General features: G+C 40.2%; 1 non-coding gene across 1 annotated transcript; it reads right to left on the bottom strand.

Annotated features, from left to right (window-relative positions):
- Nucleotides 1–1,360: 1,360 nt before the first annotated feature.
- LOC127194940 (U6atac minor spliceosomal RNA) lies at nt 1,361–1,486 on the bottom strand. The gene has a single exon (XR_007831321.1). It is a non-coding gene; the product is annotated as a U6atac minor spliceosomal RNA (small nuclear RNA).
- Between the last annotated feature and the right edge of the window lie 11,810 nt (nt 1,487–13,296).

The raw sequence follows: 13,296 nt of genomic DNA, 5'->3' as shown, positions 1-13,296 counted from the left end.
TTGTTAAAACTTCATTTTGTGCAGGCATGCACATGTGTGTGTGTATGTGTGTGTATATGTATGTGTGTGTGTGTGTGTGTGTGTGTGGTGTGTGTGTATGTGTGTGTGTGATGCACATGTGTGGTGTGTGTGTGTGTGTGGTGTGTGTGTGTGTGGTGTGTGTGTATGTGTGTGTGTGATGCACATGTGTGGTGTGTGTGTGTGGTGTGTGTGTGTGGTGTGTGTGTGTGTGTGTGTGTGATGCATATGTGTGGTGTGTGTGTGTGATGTGTGTGTGTGTAATGTGTATGTGTGTGGTGTGTGTGTGGTGTGTGTGTGTGTGATGCACATGTGTGGCATATGTGTGTGATATGTGTGTGTGTGGTATGTGTGTGTGATGCACATGTGTGGTGTGTGTGTATGTGTGTGTGTGTGGTGTGTGTGTGTATGGTGTGTGTGTGTGTGTGTGTGTGGTGTGTGTGTGTGTGATGCACATGTGTGGTGTGTGTGTGGTGTGTGTGTGGTGTGTGTGTGTGTGTGTGTGTGTGTGTGTGTGTGTGTGTGGTGCAGGTGCCCTTAGGAAGCCAGAAGCAGCAGATCCCCCAAAGTAGAAGTAAGAAATGATTAAAAGTCACTTAATATAAGTGATATGAACTGAATTCAGGTCCTCTAAAAGAACAGTATGTGCTCTTAACAATTGAACTGTCTCTCCAGCCCTTATTTTTAATATCTTATTTATCATTTTTGTTGATGATGTACACATGTGACTTATAGACAAGGAGCACGAGTAAAGGTCAGAAAACGGCTTTCAGGTGTTGGTCTCTTAGCTTCCGCCTTGGGGTTCCAGGCATCAAACACAGATCATCAGGCTTAGCAGCAAGCATCTTTCCCTGGTGAGCTCATCCTACCAGCCCTTTCCTTAAAATGTAATGGTATATGATAATTATTTTCAACTAGTTTCATATTAAATTTTTTAAAATTTTTTATTAACTTATTCTTGTTACATCTCAATTGTTATCCCATCCCTTGTATCCTCCCATTCTTCCCTCCCTCCCATTTCCCCCTTATTCCTCTCCCCTATGACTGTTCCTGAGGGGGATTACCTCCCCCTGTATATGCTCATAGGGTATCAAGTCTCTTCTTTGTATCCTGCTGTCCTTCCTCTGAGTGCCACCAGGCCTCCCCATCCAGGGGACATGGTCAAATGTGAGGCACCAGAGTACGTGAGAAAGTCATATCACACTCTCCACTCAACTATGGAGAATGTTCTGACCATTGGCTAGATCTGGGTAGGGGTTTAAAATTTACCGCCTGTATTGTCCTTGGCTGGTGCCTTAGTTTGAGTGGGACCCCTGGGCCCAAATTAGCCTATCATAATGTTCAAAAACAGTGGTTAGATGCCACGAAGTAGGTGGCAATGCTTTAACCATATGCGTGTTGTTAGGCCCAAGGGCCTCGTCCATCCTTGTCAAGGGGAGTGCTAACCTTCTCTCCTTTCATACAACACAGTTTCATATTAAATTTTAATTTACGTTGTACTCTTCAATTATACCCTTGGTGATTTACTCTTTCTTTTGCTCTATTTTTCAGGAAATTCTATCACTTATATTTATGTCTTCTTATGTGTCATTTTCTCTTATAGTTTACTAATATTGACTGTGTTAATTATATTTATTTGAGCTGTAAAAAGCTCCACAACAATAGGAAATTGTGTTCAGCTGCAGCATTATGAATGAGCCGACAATAAATATTTAGTGGCTGTGATTATTATTATTTCAATGTATTGTATATTTTATTGCCTTATTGATTATTAAAATTATGCAATATACTTAGATTTAATCTGTTTATATCTGATAAAGAATGGTTAATAGGTCATTTACAAAAATAGGTATAGATCCTTTGTAAATGAAGTGACCATAAATCTGCCATCCACACACGGATACTTTAGAGAGTTGGATGCAGGTCTTTCAAGTTTATGACGAAATGCTACACATGAGAATACGTTCTTCTTGGTTAGCCAGTGCATATAGTCACCTTAGCAATGAAAAATCTACTTGTGGTTACAGTCGATGTTACAGGGTAAACAGAGTCCGCCACTGAAGTCTTACGTAGAAATCCTAGTCCTCACTTCCTCAGAATGTAGTGCATCTCAGATGGAGAGCAAGACCTTGTGGATGGATCCTGATCCATTGTCACTGGTACCCATGTGAAGTGATTTGTGGGACTGAAGACCAAACAAAAACAATGACATAACTCAGATATCTAGAAACCAATGAGAGGGGATTCCCAGTGAAAACGAGCCTGCCAATATCGTGACCGAGAACTTTCTCTCCTTCAGAACCATAATCAAATCAGTTCTCCCATCATTTATTTTTACTGATATAATAAAACATACATACTCTACCTGTTAGTGATGTACCATTTAGCTTTGGACACATGTACACTGCATAGTTCTAAAAAACATAATGACCTGGTTTCTTTTCTATTGCTGTGATAAACACTCTGACGAAAGGCAACTTAGGTAGAAAAAGGGTTTGTTTTATCTTGCACTTCCATGTCTTCTTCTGTTACTGGAGAAAGTCAGGGTGAGAAGTCAAGTAGAAATCTGAGGCAGAGACCGTGAAAGAGCTTATACAGCCCAGGACTGCATCCTCAGGGGTGGCCCTTCCAGATCAATCATTCATTAAGACAATGCCCCAGAGACTTGCCTACAGGCCAATCTGATGGTGGCGTTTTCTCATTTGAGGTTCCTTCTTCCCAGATGGCTCTAGCTTGTGTCAAGTTGACAAAAAATTAGCCAGAGCACATACTCATCTCCTCAAACATGCATCATATTTTTTTGTGGTTAAAGCTTCTAGCTTTTGGAAACAGACAGCACATCATTTTTTGTAGGTATCATAATGTATAACTGTATCAACTTTGTAATGTTTAAGCTATACAGTATGTAATATTTAGCTATGGAAACTCCAACAAATGAATATAGTTATTTTTTTTAACATTTATCCCTTTAAGGTAACAAAATGGTGGATGATCAACCATTTGCCTTTTATAAGAATCCATATTATATTTAACCTACATAATATTTCTAAAAATATTAAATTTGTTTCAACAAATAACTTAAAAAGATTTCTTTCCTTGATATCTCAGGAAAACAGACAGAATTCCCCCCAAAACAATGCCTGTTTTATCTCCTAAAGGTATTTATGTAGATGCTTGGCTTTTAAGCCCCTTTTTTTCTGAGGAAAATTGCTATACTATCATGCTACATAGTGTTATTACTACTTTGCCTCCTTTGGGCTTCCGTTCTTGATATTAGCTAATCTTTGAAAGCTGGTTAGGAGAAACGCTGATCTGACATCCTCTCTTATACACACCTGCTGAGTCATGAGTGTAGATTGGAGGATAGGACATATTCCCTGGTACTGTAGTCAAATTTAATTCTGCACAAATTCTACAGCTTAGTCAGAAGTTATTTCCTCTTGAGTCAGTTTCAGCCCTATCTGAGTTGGAGCTCTGTCTGACCCAGATGCTATCCTTTGACATTTGGTCCTAGAGCATGAAGGTTAGAGGAGTCTGTATGTGTGGGACAGGTTTCTTTCCTCTTTCCTGTGTCAGAAACTTGTTAGCAGTCTACTTTTTTCTTAAAGTTTGGCTGCCATAAAGGTTTAGGGTAGAAAACCTAGACTGAAGGTCATTCTGTTTTTTAACTCTGCTCTTCAGCAGAAGGACAGCAAAAAGAATGCCACACCAGCAATGATAACGGGACTAGGGCTCAGCCAGGGTTAGCAGAACATTGTACGAACGCAGCGTCCTTCCTCCTGGTTGCTAAATGAACGTTGTCATTTGTGAAGTATTGCCCAAAAGACTCACATATGAGCATGCAGTCACCAACTGACCACACTAATTTGATAGTTCTGAAAATCTTCAGAAAAGAAGCCTAGCTCAAAGTAATAAATCTTTGCATGCAAGTCATCTGAGGTATCTTGTCAGCAACCCTTTCTTGCTCTTTCTCTTCTGCTGTCACCATGTGTCAAAAACTCTCTGCCACAAATTCTTGCCACCACGATGTTATGTCTAACTGTACGATGCCAGGAAATCATAAGCTGAGCCTTCTAAAACTGAGCCAAGCTAATCTTGATTGCATCCAGTATTTTGTCACAGTGATATAAAAATTAACTAAATCAGAGAGTAAGCTCAAATTTCAAATACAGACTTTCTAGTCTCCAGTGTAGCTTGTGTCGGTAATGAGTATCTGCGAAGACAGGACCACATCGCATGTAAGAGAATCCTCTCTCCCTACATCACTCAAGTAGAGGTCAACTTCTGCACTGTTCATTTTTATCTTAAGCCTCCTTAAATTGTACCAACACTAATATTATAAAGGAGAATGTCTTTGTCCATATTCCTTATGTAAGCACTACCCCAAATTGCAGCGTTCAGCTTGACTTAGAATGCATGGGCTTTTACTTCAGAAATTGGTTTGATACATACAAAGAGTAAAAACGCTGAGCTCAAAAAAAAAAAAAAAAAAAAATCAGAAAATATCCAGGTACGGTGGCACATGCCTTTAATCACAGCACTTGGGAGGCAGAGGCAGGGCACATCTCTGTGGTTTCAAGGCCAACCTGGCCTACAAAGCAAGCCCAGGACAGCCAAGGATACACAGAGAAACACTGTCTGAAAAATCCAACCCCCCCCCAATAAAGCAGAATAAAATTGTGGATTGTGGTTTCCATAGAATGAACGGTTTGAGGTCAGAGATTGAGATACTAAAGGTAGAAGGAATACATTTAAAAGCTCTTTTATTAAGATTCCATAGAGAAATAAAACTAACAGGATGTAGTGGATGTAAAGATGCTTTTGTTTTGATCCCAAATGTGGGTTGTGAAACAGACAGAACCAATAGGGCACACACATTCAAACATAGGCAGACAAATATGCGCAGAGAAAGAGAGCAAGAGAAAGAGAGCGGGGTGGGGGGGGAGGGGGGGGAGGGAGGGAAGGAGGGAGACTACTCAGGAGAGAGGAGGAAGCCGAGGAAGCTGGAGAAAAGGCCGTCACCATGGGGCAGTATGGACCATGAGAATGTGGCATGAGGGCTGGCCTGATGGAACAGAAGCAGTCCAGGGAGGAACAATTATGGCAAGTAACTTGGGGTGTGTAGCTGGGAAATAGCAAAGCAGCTTCAAGGGTTGGTATCTGCCCCAGTCATGGTGCCTTAAAGCTTTTCTTAATTTAAAATATTTCTGTCTCAATTATTTGAAAACCAGCTGGGGTATAGAAGCCCTCTATAGTCTAATATCCATTTCCACAACATGGTGCAATGGCCATATGCATTGGGGAAAGATAGAGCACCCTGCAGATAACACAGTCCTAGAATTTAGAAGTGTCAGAGGGAGAGGAGACCAATAATGTAGGCCCCAGCTGATTTGAAAGCCTGGAAGTTTCCAGCAGAATCATTGGTATGGATCTGCTTTGAAAGGCTGAAGAAGCTGGGACAGAATACACACAGTTACTGCAGTGGTAATGCACATACTTATAAAGAGAAAGTGCAGCCTGTATGCATCACATGGCTTGCTCTTGTGCTTTTATTCCATGTGGGCTCCCAAATGGAAAGACAGAGCCGCTTGTTTCGGGGTGAGTTTTCCCCCTCAACTGCCATTTTCCATATGCCAGCAGTCTCTGGAAATAGCCTCACAGACACTGAGAATTGTGCTTCACTGATCCTCTCCTCTCTTGATCCACTCAAGGTGACAATCAAGATTAAGTTAGTGACGAGGTACATCCTAGAAAAATGCCAAGAACATATTTTAAATGTTCTCATCTCTCTCTCTCTCTCTCTCTCTCTCTCTCTCTCTCTCTCTCTCTCTCTCTCTCTCTCTCTCTCACACACACACACACACACACTCTATGAAGGTAGCATGCATGTTGATGGCTTAACTTAGTCCTTCTGCTATATGCACACATATAAATACATCAGGTCATATAAGGAAATTCATGTAATAATTATTCATTCATTAAAATAATTGATTTTAAAAATCAGTGTCAAAATTAATCCTCCAAAGTCATCCTTTGTTATAGACAAAGAACACAAATCTTAGGCTTTCTCACAGGCTGGGAATTTTGTTGACATTTACAGAAGAGAATAGAAGCTTCCAAGTTGCTTTCACCCTTATTTCTCTTCTGCTCTATTGTTTTTTTTTATAACAGACTCAAAATATTCCACAAATTGAATAATGGACTCTGAGCAAGTGGTAAGATTATAAATTTACATTAGTTAAAAATGGGCAGTGTGTGTAAATGCATATGCTGACATGAAATTGTCAGCAAAAAATAATCAAGAAATTTGAATTTCCAATATCAAATGCACAAAACTGCTTATTGAATTTTCAGTCATTCAGATGATTTTCCTGCAAACTAAAGTCATAGCTTTTTGATTTATTCACTTGGGTCCCTTTTTATTTATGTTGAGAAATTCTTTAGTTAGAAAAGTGATGTCTGAGTAACAGAATTTTCTGGATAAAGGTTTCCACTTAAGACCATGGCATTTTTCATCCCTAAAGAGCTGGTTCACTTGTAAATGAACTTCTAGCATAGGCAGCAGAAGCTGACACCCCAGACCTCTAAGGATCATGTGGCTGGCATTGTTCCTGAGCCTCTCTACGAATTTCATGCCTTCCAGACTGACTCTGAGTGATCATAGCTCATATTAACTCACACGAAACCTCTCAGCAAGGTGTGGTGGCACACGCCTTTAATCCCAGCACTCAGGAGGCAAAGGCAGGCAGATCACTGTGAGTTCACAGCCAGACTGGTCTACAAAGCGAATCTAGGACAGCCATGGCTAGACAGAGAAACCCTGTCTCCAAAACAAACAAACAAACAAAATCTCCCAAATGCCTTCAAAAATACAAGATGCACTAAGAATACAGCTACAACAATCTTACCGCCATATTTATTTAGAAACCAGGCTAACCTATTTAGAGTTCATTTTGTTTTGTTTTTGTTTTTTGAGACACTATTTAGAGTTTTTATTCTAGCCACTTCATGCCCATATCTCCCCTCTAGAAACGTTTAAGCTGACTAGGTAGCCAGACATACTGTTGCTTAGAGGTACAAGAATGTAGCAGTTTACCAGCTAAGTTGTATAGTTAGTAAATGCTCAAGGAACTCTGGAGAAACAGAAAGCCATTTTCCAACATCATTAATTCATTTGAAGGAGATTATCAGCCTGAACTAAATTGTTTTTGCTCTTTTTCCTACTGTGTCACAGAAATGTGACCATTCCCCCATTTATTGTACCTATTTTATTTATGTTCATTAGATACTGAAATTTTAAAGTGGTAATAGCAAATGTTGTTGAATCCACTTCTATGGAAGACGTGTCAGATGGTGGCTTCAGTGACCTAAATCATCAGCTATGCAAAACAGTCATTCCTAAAGAGAGACTCGCAACTTACAATTGTCAAGAGCTGTGGCTACTTAATTAATTGGGTTGGTTTGAGGAGACCCTAGGGGATTATTAAAGGGCACTTCTTGGTGTGTCTATGAGGATGTTTCCTGGGCAGGGTAGCCTTCCTGATTACAGACAGCAACAGCCAAGCATGTGGAGGGCAGCTAGAACAAAAGATGAAGGAGGGATCCTATTCATACAAGCCTTCTCTCTCTGCTCTCTGACTGTTGTGATGTGAGCAGCTGTGTTCCACCGTTCTCTCTTCACCTTGTAGACTCTTGTTCCCTGAAAACATCAGTCAAAATAAAAATCTCTTCTCTGGTCATTAACAGAACACTGGCAGTACTCTGGGAAACATTGTTGTGTTACAACCATTTCCAGGAGGTGAAACGACCTTTGTGCATTTGCCTGGTAAAAAGTAACAGTCGTGCTTCATGCCAAATGAAGACCAGGAGCCCTAGGCAACAACCGGGAATGTCTTTTATTAGTAATGATTCCCAGACATCCCAATTCCCAGTCATCTAGGAAGTTTGTACATAAGCAGATTCCTAAGTCCTAAGTCCTCAATCAACCTTGGCAGTTCAGAAACCATCCAGCTGAGTCAGACACAGGTGGCTTATAGAAGAATCACTGACCTTCAAAAGGGAAAGGAATAAATGTGAGAGCCAGCAACAACGAGGAGCAACTAAGCTCAGGAAAAGTCTCCTTGTAGCCAATGTAGCACAAGTCCGTAATTTTAAAGGCCCCTCTGGACAAATTTCTCAAGGTGAGAATACCAGAATCAGTAAGTTTCTCACTGCATATTTCTATAGGATTCATGAGAAGGCACTGGCCATTCAGCTAGCCCCGTGGCCATTTGGATTGTCCTTTGCTTTAGTCTTCCAGTAGTCTACCTGAATCAGTTTTACTTACACTTCTTATATTAAATATATGGTTAAGGGTTGTTATTTTTTTTAATACCTACTGTGCTGGCTAGTTTTTATGCCAACTTGGCATGGACCAGAGTCATTTGGGAAGAAGAAATCTCAATTGATAAAATGATTGCACAAAATTGGCCTATGGGTAAAGCTGGTGTGGTGTGTGTGTGTGTGTGTGTGTGTGTGTGTGTGTGTGTGTGTGTGTGTGTACTCGTGCACATGCATGCATGATTTTATAGTTAGTTCAGTTCTGATACTAACTTCTTGGAGTAGTCAGATCCTACAGGTGAAGGGTCCGATACTGTAAAACTCACTTGTAATAAGCAGATTTTTCACCTGTATTTGGCCAATCATGTGTAAGTATAAAGGAATAATCCTATTTTAGATTTATTCAGTTGGTAAAACCACCCAAAGGAAAAAAAAAGCATTCAACTAAAAGAAGACAAATGCAAAAGGCAGGGAAGATTAGAAGGGCACAGAGTTCTCCGCCTTCTCTAATGGATCACCCTTCAAGTCCCATTTGGGATTTTTAAAAAGATTTGTTTTCATGTATATGTGAATTTGTATAACACATGCTTGTAGAACCACATGGAGGGGAGGAGAGGGTATGGGATCTCCTGGAACTTCAGGAGGTTGTAAGCTGACCATGTGGGCATTGCAAGCCAAACTTGGGTCCTCCGGAAGAGCAGAGCATACTCGTCTTATGAGCCCACTCTCTGTCTCTTCATCTGCAGTGTTCACTGAAGGACTTTTTAAAGAATCCATTACTTACACATGGTTGATTGAAATGACTGGGTTTTGTGATTGGATGAATCTCCAGCCTCTAAGATCAAGGAAAACACTGATGGTTTCTACCCTTGAACACACACGGTTCATCTCTCTTGAGAGTAGCTCCCACATTGATATGATTTTACACCCACCAACAATTATGTTGCTGGCATAAACTCAGATGTGACCAAAAGAGGCTTTCTATGAGGAACAAACATGTTCTTATCACTGCTGCCACTCAGGTAATTCTAAAGGTTTTAGAAGCTCTATACTGTCAAACAGGAACAAAGACTAAGTATGTCCATCTTAAGGCATCACACTGCCCAACACACTCTCTCTCTATTGGCGTTCCCAGGCTGCCGTCCATCACTTGCCTTGCTCCCATTTCAGCAGAGAGACCTAAAAAGCTTCAGAAAAGTGTCCCCAACTGAAGTACCAATGGATAACATTGATTCGTGAATGCTAAACTTACACTCAATTTCATTAGACTCTTGTAAGAACCAATGTACTTTTTAATTTCTATTTCTCCCAGAAGAATGGAGATAAAAACAGAACTATTCCCAATAATGCTTTCTGGCATCTAAAATTGATTATAACTTAGGAAAATATAAAAAAAATCTACATGGGCAATAATAGTTTATCATAATAGAAATATATAAAATTATCGTGTTACTCATTTTAAGATCAATAGCATCAAGTGTATTCATAGTGTTGTGCACATCATCGTCATGGATGGATGAACTGAAGGCATATATTCCTGAACAGTAACAACCCCCTCGCCTCCCCTCCTTCCAGGAATAAGCTACCATTCTACTCTGTGCTGTGCTCCTCTCATAAATAGAATCATAGAACTTGTTTTTTTGTGATGAGGTCATTTCACTTCATATAATGCCTTCGAGTTTTGTCCATATTGTAGCATGCCAGAATAATCTTCCTTTTTTGGGATAAATGATATGTCATAGGCACACATGTGGAGTGTGACATATTTTGCTCATTCATTCATCCACAGATTTTTGTAGTTATTTCACTGTCATGTCCTCAACACTTAGAAAAGTTCCAGTATGTATTAGGTGTCGACACAATCTGGTAAATGGATGAGTTAATATTATGGCAGTTAAATAATGTTCTTGATTATAATTATAGCAAGGTACTGTTCCCTTTTCAGTCATAGGAAGAGTGAGTGGTTGGAGATACATTTAATTACAAGTGGGCAGTGGCTTAATCATTTATGCCCTTCTAACCTCGACAAAACCCTAAAAGAAACATCCCAAGCAAGGGGCACTCAATGCCAGTCTGCTTCTGGGTCACCTTGGCCTTCCCTACTTTCTTCCCTCACTTTATCATTCTAGTTCTTCCTGTTACAATCCCTGAGTACCTCCTCAGTTGACTTTCCCCTGCTTCTTCCTATTCTTGTCTCTCAGACAAAGATCAATAACCCACTGAAACATTTATGCAGGGATGCTGGGTCAAGGCAGGGTGGATTAATTCAGTGCACAGTACCTGAGTGAGTGAGCATGCCACGCGGGCACCTGTGGCCACAGCGGGGCTGCCCTGCTTCATTCTTACCATCTATACATCCTTATCCAAGGCCTTACTTTCTGTGAAGGTTCTAACGTGCAGCGCGTTACTCCAAGTGAAATCTGCTGTAGTAAATACAGTATTCACCAAAAGTGCTTAATTCAAGCCGTATGCATAGTAGATCTATCCTGAAGATAATAGCCTCTGTAGGCTGTGATGAAGCTTAATTTCTACTTTTATCTATATTAAAGTACCTTTGAAGAGTATTTTAACATACTTTTATAAGCCAAGATGTTTCTGAAAGAAATCAACTTCCATCTCAGGTCAAACGAGGCTGGGCACATTTGGGGTGGTTTGATGGCAGAGCAATTTGCAAAGCCTATAGTTAAAAGTGATTGAGGCACATTATTCAATTTTTTTTGAAATTGCTTGCTGCTAGATTCTAGTGTATTTTGTTCATGTATAACTGGATTTCATAAACACCTAAGGATAGGGATCTATAATGCCAACACTGACAGAACAAAAGCTCTGTTGGACCCAACTATTCATTCTTCAAACTGAATTTCTTATTTTTCGTCTTACTTTCTTATACCTTTTGACACTGTAACTTACAAAAAATAGAAGCTCTCTTGTCTTCTTTTAGTGGACCTAGAAATATTATCTTACACTGGGACTCCTTTCTCCCCGTGTTTGCCTTCTCTTCAGATGCACGCTGCCCTTGAGCAAGGCCCTGTTCTCAGCTAAGCTTGGGCAGCAAGGTCATCTGGACTCTCGGTTCTGCTGTCCTGACCTGGTGGTCTTGGGACTGGTTATGGTAGATGTTATGTCTTCATGACTCCTTCACCGAAAGTATATCATACCTTTTCTGTGTTGTAAAACAAGAGAACTGTGAAATATGGAAAGTCTTAGAAAGTAGCTATGGCATACAAAACTCTTACTTAGTCTGTCAGCCTTGTCATATTATGCAAATAGTTATTTTCTTCAAAGCACTATTATCCACTTCTGGATACCAACCTGACAGGTAAAACCTCCCCATTGGTGCAGTAGGGGCATGGCTATTTATGGGGGTAAGATTTTCTCTACAAGACGGAATTTCTGCCTAGTGACCTAAGCATGGCAGAAATCATAAGCCCGAGGAGAGAGCCTATGAATATGTTTCTAAATAAAAATTAAGATTAAAAAAATTTTAATTTCTTTAAAAATTATCAAATAGCTAAACAAGGTGGAAAACGGTTCTTTTCATCCATTAACTCATAACTTGGGTTATGAAATAACAGAGCTTTCATCTTCAATGCATCCCATATCCTCCTAGGACAGAAGGAACCCAAGAATGCACAAAGTCATACAAGAAAGGAAGGTGCATAATAAACCCAGTATCTGCAATGGCTAAAAGCCCCTTCATCATTTCCTCTTAACTATTAATTCCTGTTCATTTCTCTCTGTCCTTGTTTCCTGTGATCCAGCAAGTTCATAATTGAAGAATTCTGAAGAAATTTTTTTGCTTTAGATAAGCAGGCAGAATAGCAAAAATTTTACAAAATTCAGTGAAATTGAAATTGAGCTGGTGTGCATCCGAGCCTGTCTCTACAAGCAAATGTGTGTCTATTTACTTCTAAGGGGCACAGCATGAGCAATCTCAGCTGAGATCCTGGACTGGTCGTTAGATCTCTCCTCCCTACTCATCTCAAATACTTTTTTTCTGAGCCAAGCCTCCTATGCAAACTACTCCCAGTTAGAACATTAGTGGTGGGTGAGATGTTGACAAATGGTTTAAGGGGAGAAAAAGTGTTTGGCATTAACACCCCCATTCATTTTATTTTCCTTCTTTTCAGCGATCTGACCCTCGAGCCTTTCTCTCCATGGCATTTCTCTGATGTCTTCAGATGAAGACTGCGTGATTATGTGGTTTGGGTAGTTCTAGTTTTTCTTGGAGAAATCATTGGTGTGCCTTAAGCTAGTCTGCTATAGCTTTAAGTCATGTGGAAAACAAAACAACAACAAACCACAAGCTGCTGAAAAGGAAAGACAGAATAGACTTCATTTTTTTTTTCTCATATAGGGCTTCTGTTTTGTTTCTTCTGTGGAGTTTTCTTCCACCTCCTGGTGACATGACAGATCCCCACATTCTTCCTTATGATGCCACCATCTTGTACTTACCTCCTATAGGCGGTCTTTCTGAACCATCACAGTCACTCTTATGCCTCTTCCAGTGCACGGATCATCGATGGGTTTTGTTTGTTTGTTTCTTTTGCTTATTTTAATTCAAGTCTGTCGTTCATCTTGCTTTGTGGCCCCTGGCATTCTCATTGAAGAGATACAGGTGGTTCTATTGATTTTTAACAAGTAAATTTTGTAAGTAGCTGTTCTTACACAACCTTGAAAAAAAAATAGCCAAGCCATGCAACTGGGAAAGACTAGAAAGTTCAGGCTCTCACATATCTATGCTTCCTCGAAGGAAGGTAAGTGCCTTCTTCCGATCCAGTGTACTTTTCCAAACCCTTGCCTGTGGTACACCTATCAGTTCATGGGAAGCTTGAGACTATCTATCTGTAATGTTCTTATTGTGGCCAATGAGTGACCTGAGGAACTGAAGTCGAGTTTCAGATTCAGCAGAACCCAAGGACTCTAGGCAAAGGTGATCGAGAGCCTTTACTGGACTTC

This window comes from Acomys russatus, chromosome 10, assembly GCF_903995435.1.
Source record: "Acomys russatus chromosome 10, mAcoRus1.1, whole genome shotgun sequence".
NCBI classification, from domain to species: domain Eukaryota; kingdom Metazoa; phylum Chordata; class Mammalia; order Rodentia; family Muridae; genus Acomys; species Acomys russatus.
Note: the sequence above shows the minus strand (reverse complement) of the source record. Positions and strands in the feature narration are given on the sequence as shown.